The sequence below is a fragment of the Colletes latitarsis genome, chromosome 3, assembly GCF_051014445.1.
Source record: "Colletes latitarsis isolate SP2378_abdomen chromosome 3, iyColLati1, whole genome shotgun sequence".
NCBI classification, from domain to species: Eukaryota; Metazoa; Arthropoda; class Insecta; order Hymenoptera; family Colletidae; genus Colletes; species Colletes latitarsis.
Window position 1 is genome coordinate 19,877,221 of NC_135136.1, and position 13,464 is coordinate 19,890,684.

Below are 13,464 nucleotides of genomic sequence, written 5' to 3' on the forward strand. Positions count from 1 at the left end.
ATCCGGCCAACAAGTATGCGAATAATGCGAAAGTACGAGCCAGATGAGGGCAAATACCAGACGTAACCCAGGCATAACCGGCGTTATCCTCTAAAATATTAATCGCAACCTGGTTTAATTGACTGTTTCAGTGTGGTACCACATTACTACGTTGTCAAAGACAGAAAAAGGCCAGGATCTGGCCAACAAGTCTGCGAACAATGCGAAGGTACGAGCCAGATGAGGGCATATCCCAGACCTAACCGAGACATAACCGGCGTTATCCTCTAAAATATTAATCGGAACCAGGTTTAATTGACTGTATCGGTGTGGTACCGCGTTACTACGTGACCCTAACCAGAAAAAGGCCAGGATCTGGCCAACAAGTATGCGAAAAATGCGAAAGTTTGAGCCAGATGAGGGCAAATACCAGGACTAACCCAGACATAACCACCGTTATCCCCTAAAATACTAATCGGAACGAGTTTTTATTGACAGTGTGGTACCACATTATTACGTGATCCAAGCCAGAAAAAGCCCAGGATCTGGCCAACAAGTATGCGAAAAGTCCGAAAGTACGAGCCAGATGAGGGCAAATCCCAGAACTAAGCGAGACATAACCGACGTTATCCTCTAAAATATTAATCGCAACCAGCTTTAATTGACTGTTTCGGTGTGGTACCGCATTACTACGTGATCCAAACCAGAAAAAGGCCAGGATCTGGCCAACAAGTATGCGAAAAACGCGAAAGTACGAGCCAGATGATGGCAAATCCTAGACCTAACCGAGACATAACCGGCATTATCCTCTAAAATATTGATCGCAACCAGGTTTTATTGACTGTTTCAGTGTGGACCCACATTACTACTTGGTCCAAGCCAGAAAGAGGCCAGGATCTGGCCAACAAGTATGCGAAAAATGCGAAAGTATGAGCCTGATGATTGCAAATACCAGAACTAACCCAGGCATAACCAGCGTTATCCTCTAAAATACTAAGCGGAACCAGCTTCTATTGACTGTTTCAGTGTGGTACCACATTACTACGTGATCCAAACCAGAAAAAGGCCAGGATCTGGTCAACCAGCATGCGAAAAACGCGAAAGTATGAGCCAGATGATTGCAAATGTCAGAACTAACACAGACATAACCAGCGTTATCCTCTAAAATACTAATCGGAACCACCTATTATTTACTATCTCACTGTGGTACCACATTACTACGTGATGCAAACCAGAAATATCCCAGGATCTGGCCAACAAGTATGCGAAAAATGCGAAAGTATGTGCCTGATGATTGCAAATATCAGAACTAGCCTAGACATAACCGGCGTTATCCTCAAAAATATTAATCGCAACCAGGTTTAACTGACTGTTGCGGTGTGGTACCACATTACTACGTGGTCCAAGCCAAGAAAAGGCCGGACCTGGCCAACAAGTATGCGAAAAATGCGAAAGGACGAGCCAGATGATTGCTAATACTAGAACTAACCAAAACGTAACCAGCGTTATACTCTAAAATACTAATCGGAACCAGCTTTTATTGACAGTGTGGTACCACATTACTACGTGATCCAAGCCAGAAAGAGCCCAGGATCTGGCCAACAAGTATGCGAACAATGCGAAGGTACGAGTCAGATGAGGGCAAATACCAGACCTAACGCAGACATAACCGGCGTTATCCTCTAAAATATTAATCGGACCAAGGTTTAATTGACTGTTTCAGTGTGGAACCACTTTACTACGTGGTCCAAGCCAGAAAAAGGCCAGGATCTGGCCAACAAGTCTGCGAAAAATACGAAAGTACGAGCCAGATGAGGGCAAATACCAGGCCTAACCGAGACATAACCGGCGTTATCCTCTAAAATATTAATCGCAACCAGGATTAATTGACTGTTTCGGAGTGGAACCACATTACAACGGGATCCAAGCCACAAAAAACCCAGGAACTGCCGGACAAGTATGCGAAAAATACGAAAATTCGAGCCAGATTGTTGGAAATACCAGAACTAACCCAGACATAACCGGCGTTATCCTCAAAAATATTAATCGCAAGCAGGTTTGATTGACTGTTTCGGTGTGGTACCGCATTACTACGCGATCCACGCCAGAAAAAGGCCAGGATCTGGCCAAGAAGTATGCGAAAAATGCGAAAGTACGAGCCAGATGAGGACAAATACCAGGCCTAACCGAGACATAACCGGCGCTATCCTCTAAAATATTAATCGCAACCAGGTTTAATTGACTGTTTCGGTGTGGAACCACATTACTACGGTATCCAAACCAGAAAAAACCCAGGATCTGCCCAACAAGTATGCGAAAAACGCGAAAGTACGAGTCAGGTGATAGCAAATACCAGAACTAATCTAGACATAACCAGCGTTATCCTCTAAAATACTATTCGGAACCAGCGTCTATTGACTGTTCCAGTGTGGTACCACATTAGTACGTGATCCAAACCAGAAAAAGCCTAGGATCTGGCCAAAAAGTATGCGAAAAATACGAAAGTACGAGCCAGATGAGGGCAAATACCAGGCCTAACCGAGACATAACCGGCGTTATCCTCTAAAATATTAATCGCAACCAGGATTAATTGACTGTTTCGGAGTGGAACCACATTACAACGGGATCCAAGCCACAAAAAACCCAGGAACTGCCGGACAAGTATGCGAAAAATACGAAAATTCGAGCCAGATTGTTGGAAATACCAGAACTAACCCAGACATAACCGGCGTTATCCTCAAAAATATTAATCGCAAGCAGGTTTGATTGACTGTTTCGGTGTGGTACCGCATTACTACGCGATCCACGCCAGAAAAAGGCCAGGATCTGGCCAAGAAGTATGCGAAAAATGCGAAAGTACGAGCCAGATGAGGACAAATACCAGGCCTAACCGAGACATAACCGGCGCTATCCTCTAAAATATTAATCGCAACCAGGTTTAATTGACTGTTTCGGTGTGGAACCACATTACTACGGTATCCAAACCAGAAAAAACCCAGGATCTGCCCAACAAGTATGCGAAAAACGCGAAAGTACGAGTCAGGTGATAGCAAATACCAGAACTAATCTAGACATAACCAGCGTTATCCTCTAAAATACTATTCGGAACCAGCGTCTATTGACTGTTCCAGTGTGGTACCACATTAGTACGTGATCCAAACCAGAAAAAGCCTAGGATCTGGCCAAAAAGTATGCGAAAAATACGAAAGCACGAGCCAGATGATGGCAAATCCCAGACCTAACCGAGACATAACCAGCGTTATCCTCTCAAATACTTATCGGAACCAGCTTCTATTGACAGTTTCAGTGTGGTACCACATTACTACGTGATCCAAACCAGAAAAAGGCCAGGATCTGGACAACAAGTATGCGAAAAACTCGAAGGTATGTGCCAGATGATAGCAAATACCAGAACTAACCCAGACATAACCAGCGTCATCCTCTAAAATACTTATCGGAACCAGCTTGTATTGACTGTTTCAGTGTGGTACCACATTACTACGTGATCCAAACCAGAAAAAGGCCAGGATCTGGACAACAAGTATGCGAAAAACTAGAAGGTATGTGCCAGATGATAGCAAATACCAGAACTAACCCAGACATAACGAGCGTTATCCTCTAAAATACTTATCGGAACCAGCTTCTATTGACTGTTTCAGTGTGGAACCACTTTACTACGTGGTCCAAGCCAGAAAAAGGCCAGGGTCTGGCCAACAAGTCTGCGAAAAATGCGAAAGTACGAGCCAGATGAGGACAAATACCAGGCCTAACCGAGACATAACCGGCGCTATCCTCTAAAATATTAATCGCAACCAGGTTTAATTGACTGTTTCGGTGTGGAACCACATTACTACGGTATCCAACCAGGATACCGGTATAAACCAGAAAAATCCCAGGATCTGGCCAACAATTATGCGAAAAACGCGAAAGTATGAGCCAGATGATTGCAAATACCAGAACTAACACAGACATAACCAGCGTTATCCTCGAAAATACTAATCGGAACCAGCTTTAATTGACTGTTTCAGTGTGGTACCACATTGGTACGGGATCCAAACAAGAAAAAACTCAGGAGCTGGCCAACAAGTATGCGAAAAATACGAAAGCACGAGCCAGATGATGGCAAATCCCAGACCTAATCTAGACATAACCAGCGTTATCCTATAAATTACTATTCGGAACCAGCTTCTATTGACTGTTCCAGTGTGGTACCACATTAGTGCGTGATCCAAACCAGAAAAAGCCTAGGATCTGGCCAACAAGTATGCGACAAATACGAATGCACGAGCCAGATGATGGCAAATCCCAGAACTAACCGAGACATAACCAGCGTTATCCTCTCAAATACTTATCGGAACCAGCTTCTATAGACTGTTTCAGTGTGGTACCACATTACTACGTGATCCAAACCAGAGAAAGCCCAGGATCTGGCCAACAAGTATGCCATAAACGCGAAAGTACGAGCCAGATGATTGCTAATACTAGAACTAACCCAAACGTAACCAGCGTTATCCTCCAAACTATTAATCGGAACCAGCTTTTATTGACTGTTTCAGTGTGGTACCACATTGGTACGGGATCCAAACCAGTAAAAACTCAGGATCTGGCCAACAAGTATGCGAAAAATGCGAAAGTATGAGCCAGATGATTGCAAATACCAGAACTCTCCCAGACATAACCAGCGTTATCCTCTAAAATATTATTCGCAACCAGCTTTTATTGACAGTGTGGTACCACATTATTACGTGATCCAAGCCAGAAAAAGCCCAGTATCTGGCCAACAACTATGCCATAAACGCGAAAGTACGAGCCAGATGATTGCTAATACTAGAACTAACCCGAACGTAACCAGCGTTATCCTCCAAACTATTAATCGGAACCAGCTTTTATTGACTGTTTCAGTGTGGTACCACATTGGTACGGGATCCAAACCAGTAAAAACTCAGGATCTGGCCAACAAGTATGCGAAAAATGCGAAAGTATGAGCCAGATGATTGCAAATACCAGAACTATGCCAGACATAACCAGCGTTATCTTCTAAAATATTATTCGCAACCAGGTTTAATTGACTGTTTCAGTGTGGTACCACATTACTACGTGATCCAAACCAGAAAAATCCCAGGATCTGGCCAACAAGTGTGCGAAAAACGCAAAAGTATGAGCCAGATGATTGCAAATACCAGAAGTAACACAGACATAACCAGCGTTATCCTCTAAAATATTATTCGCAACCAGGTTTAATTGACTGTTTCAGTGTGGTACCACATTACTACGTGATCCAAACGAGAAAATGCCCAGGATCTGGACAACAAGTATGCGAAATATGCGAAAGTACGAGCCACATGAGGGCATATCCCAGACCTAACCGAGACATAACCGGCGTTATCCTCTAAAATATTAATCGCAACCAGGTTTAATTGACTGTTTCGGTGTGGAACCACATAACTACGGGATCCAAACCAGAAATAACCCAGGATCTAGCCAACAACTATGCGAAAAACGCGAATGTACGAGCCAGATGAGGGCAAATCCCAGACCTAACCGAGACATAACCGGCGTTATCCTCCAAAATAGTAATCGCAACCAGGTTTAATTGACTGTTTCAGTGCGGTACCACTTTACTACGTGGTACTTGCCAGAAAAGGGCCAGGATCTGGCCAACAAGTATGCGAAAAACTTGAAGGTATGCGCCAGATGATAGCAAATACCAGAACTAACCCAGACATAACCAGCGTTATCCTCTAAAATACTTATCGGAACCAGCTTCTATTGACTGTTTCAGTGTGGTACCGCATTACTACGGGATCCAAAACAGAAAAAACTCAGGATCTGGCCAACAAGTGTGCGAAAAACGCGAAAGTACGAGCCAGATGAGGGCAAATACCAGACCTAACCCAGACATAACCAGCGTTATCCTCTAAAATATGTATCGCAACCAGGTTTAATTGACTGTTTCGGTGTGGTTCCGCATTACTACGTGATCCACGCCAGAAAAAGGCCAGGATCTGGCCAACAAGTATGCGAAAAACGCGAAAGTACGAGCCAGATGAGGGCAAATCCCAGACCTAACCGAGACATAACCAGCGTTATCCTCTAAAATTCTTATCGGAACCAGCTTCTATTGACTGTTTCAGTGTGGAACCACTTTACTACGTGGTCCAAGCCAGAAAATGTCCAGGATCTGGCCAACAAGTCTGCGAAAAATGCGAAGGTACGAGCCAGATGAGGGCAAATGCCAGACCTAACCCAGACATAACCAGCGTTATCCTCTAAAATACTAATCGGAACCAGCTTTAATTGACTGTTTCAGTGTGGTACCACATTGGTACGAGATCCAAACCAGAAAAAACTCAGGATCTGGCCAACAAGAATGCGAAAAACGCGTAAGTACGAACCAGATGATTGCTAATACTAGAACTAACCCAAACGCAACCAGCGATATCCTCCGAACTATTAATTGGAACCAGCATTTATTGACTGTTTCAGTGTGGTACCGCATTACTACATGATCCAAACCAGAAACAACCCAGGATCTGCCCAACAAGTATGCGAAAAACGCGAAAGTGTGAGCCATATGATTGCAAATACCGAAACTAATCTAGAGATAACCAGCGTAATCCTCTAAAATATTAATCGCAACCAGGTATGATTGACTGTTTCGGTGTGGTACCGCATTACTACGTGGTACAAGCCAGTAAAAGGCCAGGATCTGCCCAACAAGTATGCGAGAAATGCGAACATATGTGCCTGATGATTGCAAATACCAGAACTAACCCAAACATAACCAGCGTAGTCCTCCAAAATATTTATCGCAACCAGGTTTAATTGACTGTTTCGGTGTGGAACCACATTACGACGGGATCCAAACCACAAAAAACCCGAGATCTGGCCAACAAGTAAGTGAACAACGCGAAAGTATGAGCCAGATGATTGCAAATACCAGAACTAACCCAGGCATAACCAGCGTTATCCTCTAAAATACTAATCGGAACCAGCTTTTGTTGACAGTGTGGTACCACATTACTACGTGATCCAAGCCAGAAAAAGCCCAGGATCTGGCCAACAAGTATGCGAACAATGCGAAGGTACGAGCCAGATGAGGGCATATCCCAGACCTAACCGAGACATAACCGGCGTTATCATCTAAAATATTAATCGCAACCAGGTTTAGTTGACTGTTTCGGTGTGGTACCGCACTACTACGTGTTCCAAACCAGAAAAAGGCCAGGATCTGGCCAGCAAGTATGCGAAAAATGCGAAAGTACGAGCCAGATGAGGGCAAATCCCAGACCTAACCCAGACATAACATGCGTTATCCTCTAAAATATTAATCGCAACCAGGTTTAATTGATTGTTTCGGTGTGGTACCGCATTACTACGTGATCCAAACCAGAAAATGGCCAGGATCCGGCCAACAAGTATGCGAAAAATGCGAAAGTTCGAGCCAGATGAGGGCAAATACCAGACGCAACCCAGACATAACCGGCGTTATCCTCCAAAATATTAATCGCAACCTGGTATAATTGACTGTTTCAGTGTGGTACCACATTACTACGTTGTCAGAGCCAGAAAAAGGCCAGGATCTGGCCAACAAGTATGCGAAAACTGCGAAAGAACCAGCTTTTATTGACTGTTTCAGTGTGGTACCACATTACTACGTTATCCAAACCTTAAAAAACCCAGGATCTGCCCAACACGTATGCGAAAAACGCGTAAGTATGAGCCAGATGACGCAAATACCAGAACTAACCCAGACATAAGCAGCGTTATCCTCAAAAATATTAATCGCAACCAGGTTTAATTGACTGTTTGAGTGTGGTACCACATTACTACGTGATCCAAACCATAAAAAGGCCAGGATCTGGCCAACTAGTATGCGAAAGACGCGAAAGTATGAGACAGATGAGGGCAAATGCCAGAACTAACCCAGACATAATCGGCGTTTTCCTCTAAAATATTAATCGCAACCAGGATTAGTTGACTGTTTCGGTGTGGTACCGCATTAGTACGCGATCCAAACCAGAAAAAGCCCTGGATCTGGCCAAGAAGTATACGAACAATGCGAAGGTACGAGCCAGATGAGGGCATATCCCAGACCTAACCGAGACATAACCGACGTTATCCTCTAAAATATTAATCGCAACCAGGTTTAATTGACTGTTTCGGTGTGGTACCGCATTACTACGTGATCCAAACCAGAAAATGGCTAGGATCCGGCCAACAAGTATGCGAAAAATGCGAAAGTACGAGCCAGATGAGGGCAAATACCAGACGTAACCCAGGCATAACCGGCGTTATCCTCTAAAATATTAATCGCAACCTGGTTTAATTGACTGTTTCAGTGTGGTACCACATTACTACGTTGTCAAAGACAGAAAAAGGCCAGGATCTGGCCAACAAGTATGCGAAAAATGCGAAAGAACCAGCTTTTATTGACTGTTTCAGTGTGGTACCACATTACTACGTTATCCAAACCAGAAAAAGCCCAGGATCTGGCCAACAAGTATGCGAACAATGCGAAGGTACGAGCCAGATGAGGGCATATCCCAGACCTAACCGAGACATAACCGGCGTTATCCTCTAAAATATTAATCGCAACCAGCTTTAATTGACTGTTTCGGTGTGGTACCGCATTACTACGTGATCCAAACCAGAAAATGGCTAGGATCCGGCCAACAAGTATGCGAAAAATGCGAAAGTACGAGCCAGATGAGGGCAAATACCAGACGTAACCCAGGCATAACCGGCGTTATCCTCTAAAATATTAATCGCAACCTGGTTTAATTGACTGTTTCAGTGTGGTACCACATTACTACGTTGTCAAAGACAGAAAAAGGCCAGGATCTGGCCAACAAGTATGCGAAAAATGCGAAAGAACCAGCTTTTATTGACTGTTTCAGTGTGGTACCACATTACTACGTTATCCAAACCAGAAAAAGCCCAGGATCTGGCCAACAAGTATGCGAACAATGCGAAGGTACGAGCCAGATGAGGGCATATCCCAGACCTAACCGAGACATAACCGGCGTTATCCTCTAAAATATTAATCGCAACCAGGTTTATTTGACTGTTTCGGTGTGGTACCGCACTACTTTGTGTTCCAAACCAGAAAAAGGGCAGGATCTGGGCAACAATTATGCGAAAAGTGCGATAGTACGAGCCAGATGAGGGCAAATTACAGACCTAACCTAGACATAACCGGCGTTATCCTCTAAAATATTAATCGGAACCAGGTTTAATTGACTGTTTCAGTGTGGTACCACATTACTACGTGGTCCAAGCCAGAAAAAGGCCAGGATCTGGCCAGCAAGTATGGGAAAAATGCGAAAGTACGAGCCAGATGAGGGCAAATCCCAGACCTAACCCAGACATAACATGCGTTATCCTCTAAAATATTAATCGCAACCAGGTTTAATTGACTGTTTCGGTGTGGTACCACATTACTACGTGATCCAAACCAGAAAAAGGCCAGGACCAGGCCAACAAGTATGCCAAAAATGCGAAAGTACGAGCTAGATGATTGCTAGTACCAGAACTAACCCAAACGTAACCAGCGTTATCCTCCAAACTATTAATCGGAAGCAGCTCATATTGACTGTTTCAGTGTGGTACCACATTACTACATGATCCAAACCAGAAAAAACCCAGGATCTGGCCAACAAGTATGCGAAAAATGCGAAAGAACCAGCTTTTATTGACTGTTTCAGTGTGGTACCACATTACTACGTTATCCAAACCAGAAAAAGCCCAGGATCTGGCCAACAAGTATGCGAACAATGCGAAGGTACGAGCCAGATGAGGGCATATCCCAGACCTAACCGAGACATAACCGGCGTTATCCTCTAAAATATTAATCGCAACCAGGTTTATTTGACTGTTTCGGTGTGGTACCGCACTACTACGTGTTCCAAACCAGAAAAAGGGCAGGATCTGGGCAACAATTATGCGAAAAGTGCGATAGTACGAGCCAGATGAGGGCAAATACCAGACCTAACCTAGACATAACCGGCGTTATCCTCTAAAATATTAATCGCAACCAGGTTTAATTGACTGTTTCGGTGTGGTACCGCGTTACTACGTGATTCAAGCCAGAAAAGACCCAGGATCTGCCAAACAAGTATGCGAAAAGCGCGAAAGTATGAGCCAGATGATAGCAAATACCAGAACTAACCCAGACATAACCAGCGTTATCCTCTAAAATACTAATCGGAACCAGCTTTTATTGACAGTGTGGTACCACATTACTATGTGATCCAAGCCAGAAAAAGCCCAGGATCTGCCAACAAGTATGCGAAAAACCCGAAAGTACGAGCCAGATGAGGGCAAATTCCAGACCTAACCTAGACGTAACCAGCGTTATCCTCTAAAATACTTATCGGAACCAGATTCTATTGACTGTTCCGGTGTGGAAACACATTACTACGGGATCCAAACCAGAAAAATCCCAGGATCTGGCCAACAACTATGCGAAAAACGCGAAAGTACGAGCCAGATGAGGGCATATACCAGACCTAACCCAGACATAACCGGCGATATCCTCTAAAATATTTATCGCGAACATGCTTAATTGACTGCTTCAGTGTGGTACCACATTACTACGTGATCCAAACCAAAAAATACCTGGATCTGGCCAACAAGTGTGCGTAATACGCGAAAGTATGAGCCAGATGATTGCAAATACCAGAACTAACACAGACATAACCAGCGTTATCCTCTAAAATATTAATCGGAACCAGCCTTAATTGACTGTGTCAGTGTGGTACCACAATGGTACGGGATCCAAACCAGAAAAAACTCAGGATCTGGACAACAAGTATGCGAAAAATGCGAAAGAACCAGCTTTTATTGACTGTTTCAGTGTAGTACCACATTACTACGTTATCCAAACCAGAAAAAACCCAGGATCTGCCCAACAAGTATGCGATAAACGCGTAAGTATGAGCCAGATGATGGCAAATACCAGAACTAACCCAAACATAACCAGCGATATCCTCTAAAATATTATTCGCAACCGGGTTTAATTGACTGTTTCGGTGTGGTACCGCATTAGTACGCGATCCAAACCAGAAAAAGCCCTGGATCTGGCCAACAAGTATGCGAAACATGCGAAAGTATGAGACAGATGACGGCAAATACTAGAACTAACCAAGACTTAACCGGCGTGATCCTGTAAAATATTAATCGCAACCAGGTTTAATTGACTGTTTCGGTGTGGAACCACATTACGACGGTATCCAAACCACAAAAAACCCAGGATCTGCCCGGCAAGTAAGCGAAAAATGCGAAAGTATGAGCCGGATGGTTGGAAATACCAGAACTAACCCAGCCATAACCGGCGTTATCCTCGAAAATATTAATCGCAACCAGGTTTAATTGACTGTTTCGGTGTGGTACCGCATTACTACGTGATCCAAACCAGAAAAAGCCCAGGATCTGGCCAACAAGTAAGCGAAAATTGCGAAAGTACGAGCCAGATGTGGACAAATCCCAGAACTACCCGAGACATAACCGGCGTTGTCCACTAAAATATTAATCGGACCCTGGTTTAATTGACTGTTTCAGTGTCGTACCACTTTACTACGTGGTCCAAGCCAGAAGAAGGCCAGGATCCGGCCAAAAAGTATGCGAAAAATGCGAAAGTACGAGCCAGATGAGGGCAAATATTAGAACTAACCCAGACGTAACCGGCGTTATCCTATAAAATACTAATCGGAACCAGCTTTTATTGACAGTGTGGTACCACATTATTACGTGATCCAAGCCAGAAAAAGCCCAGGATCTGGCCAACAAGTAAGCGAAAATTGCGAAAGTACGAGCCTGATGTGGACAAATCCCAGAACTACCCGAGACATAACCGGCGTTGTCCACTAAAATATTAATCGGACCCTGGTTTAATTGACTGTTTCAGTGTCGTACCACTTTACTACGTGGTCCAAGCCAGAAGAAGGCCAGGATCCGGCCAAAAAGTATGCGAGAAATGCGAAAGTACGAGCCAGAAGATTGCAAATCCCAGACCTAACCCAGACGTAACCAGCGTTATCCTCTAAAATATTATTCGCAACCTGATTTAATTGACTGTTTCGGTTTGGTACCACATTACTGCCATGTCAAAGCCAGAAAAAGGCCAGGATCTGGCCAACAAGTATGCGAAAAACGCGAAAGTATGAGCCAGAAGATTGCAAATACCGGAACTAACCCAGACATAATCAGCGTTATCCTCTAAAATATTATTCGCAACCAGGGTTAATTGACTGTTTCGGTGTGGTACCACATTACTACGTGGTCCAAGCCAGAAAAAGGCCAGGATCTGCCCAACAAGTAAGCGAAAAATGCGAAAGTACGAGCCAGATGTGGACAAATCCCAGAACTACCCGAGACATAACCGGCGTTATCCTCTAAAATATTAATCGGAACCAGGCTTAATTGACTGTTTCAGTGTGGTACCACATTACTACGTGGTCCAAGCCAGAAAAAGGCCAGGATCTGGCCAGCAAGTATGCGAAAAGCGCGAAAGTATGAGCCAGATGATAGCAAATACCAGAACTAACCCAGACGTAACCAGCGATATCCTCTAAAATACTTATCGGAACCAGCTTCTATTGACTGTTTCAGTGTGGTATCGCATTGCTACGGGATCCAAACCAGAAAAAACTCACTATCTGCCAACAAGTATGCGAAAAACCCGAAAGTACGTGCCAGATGAGGGCAAATTCCAGACCTAACCCAGACGTAACCAGCGTTATCCTCTAAAATACTTATCGGAACCAGATTCTATTGACTGTTTCAGTGTGGTACCGCATTGGTACGGGATCCGAACCAGAAAAAACTCACGATCTGCCAACAAGTATGCGAAAAACCCGAAAGTACGAGCCAGATGAGGGCAAATTCCAGACCTAACTCAGACATAACCGGCGTTATCCTCTAAAATATTAATCGCAACCAGGTTTAATTGACTGTTCCGGTGTGGAAACACATTACTACGGGATCCAAACCAGAAAAATCCCAGGATCTGGCCAACAACAATGCGAAAAACGCGAATGTACGAGCCAGATGAGGGCATATACCAGACCAAACCCAGACATAACCGGCGATATCCTCTAAAATATTTATCGCGAACATGTTTAATTGACTGCTTCAGTGTGGTACCACATTACTACGTGATCCAAACCAAAAAATACCTGGATCTGGCCAACAAGTGTGCGTAATACGCGAAAGTATGAGCCAGATGATTGCAAATACCAGAACTAACACAGACATAACCAGCGTTATCCTCTAAAATATTAATCGGAACCAGCCTTAATTGACTGTGTCAGTGTGGTACCACAATGGTACGGGATCCAAACCAGAAAAAACTCAGGATCTGGACAACAAGTATGCGAGAAACGCAGAAGTACGAGCCAGATGAGGGCAAATCCCAGACCTAACCCAGACATAACCGGCGTTATCCACTAAAATATTAATCGCATCCAGGTTTAATTGACTGTT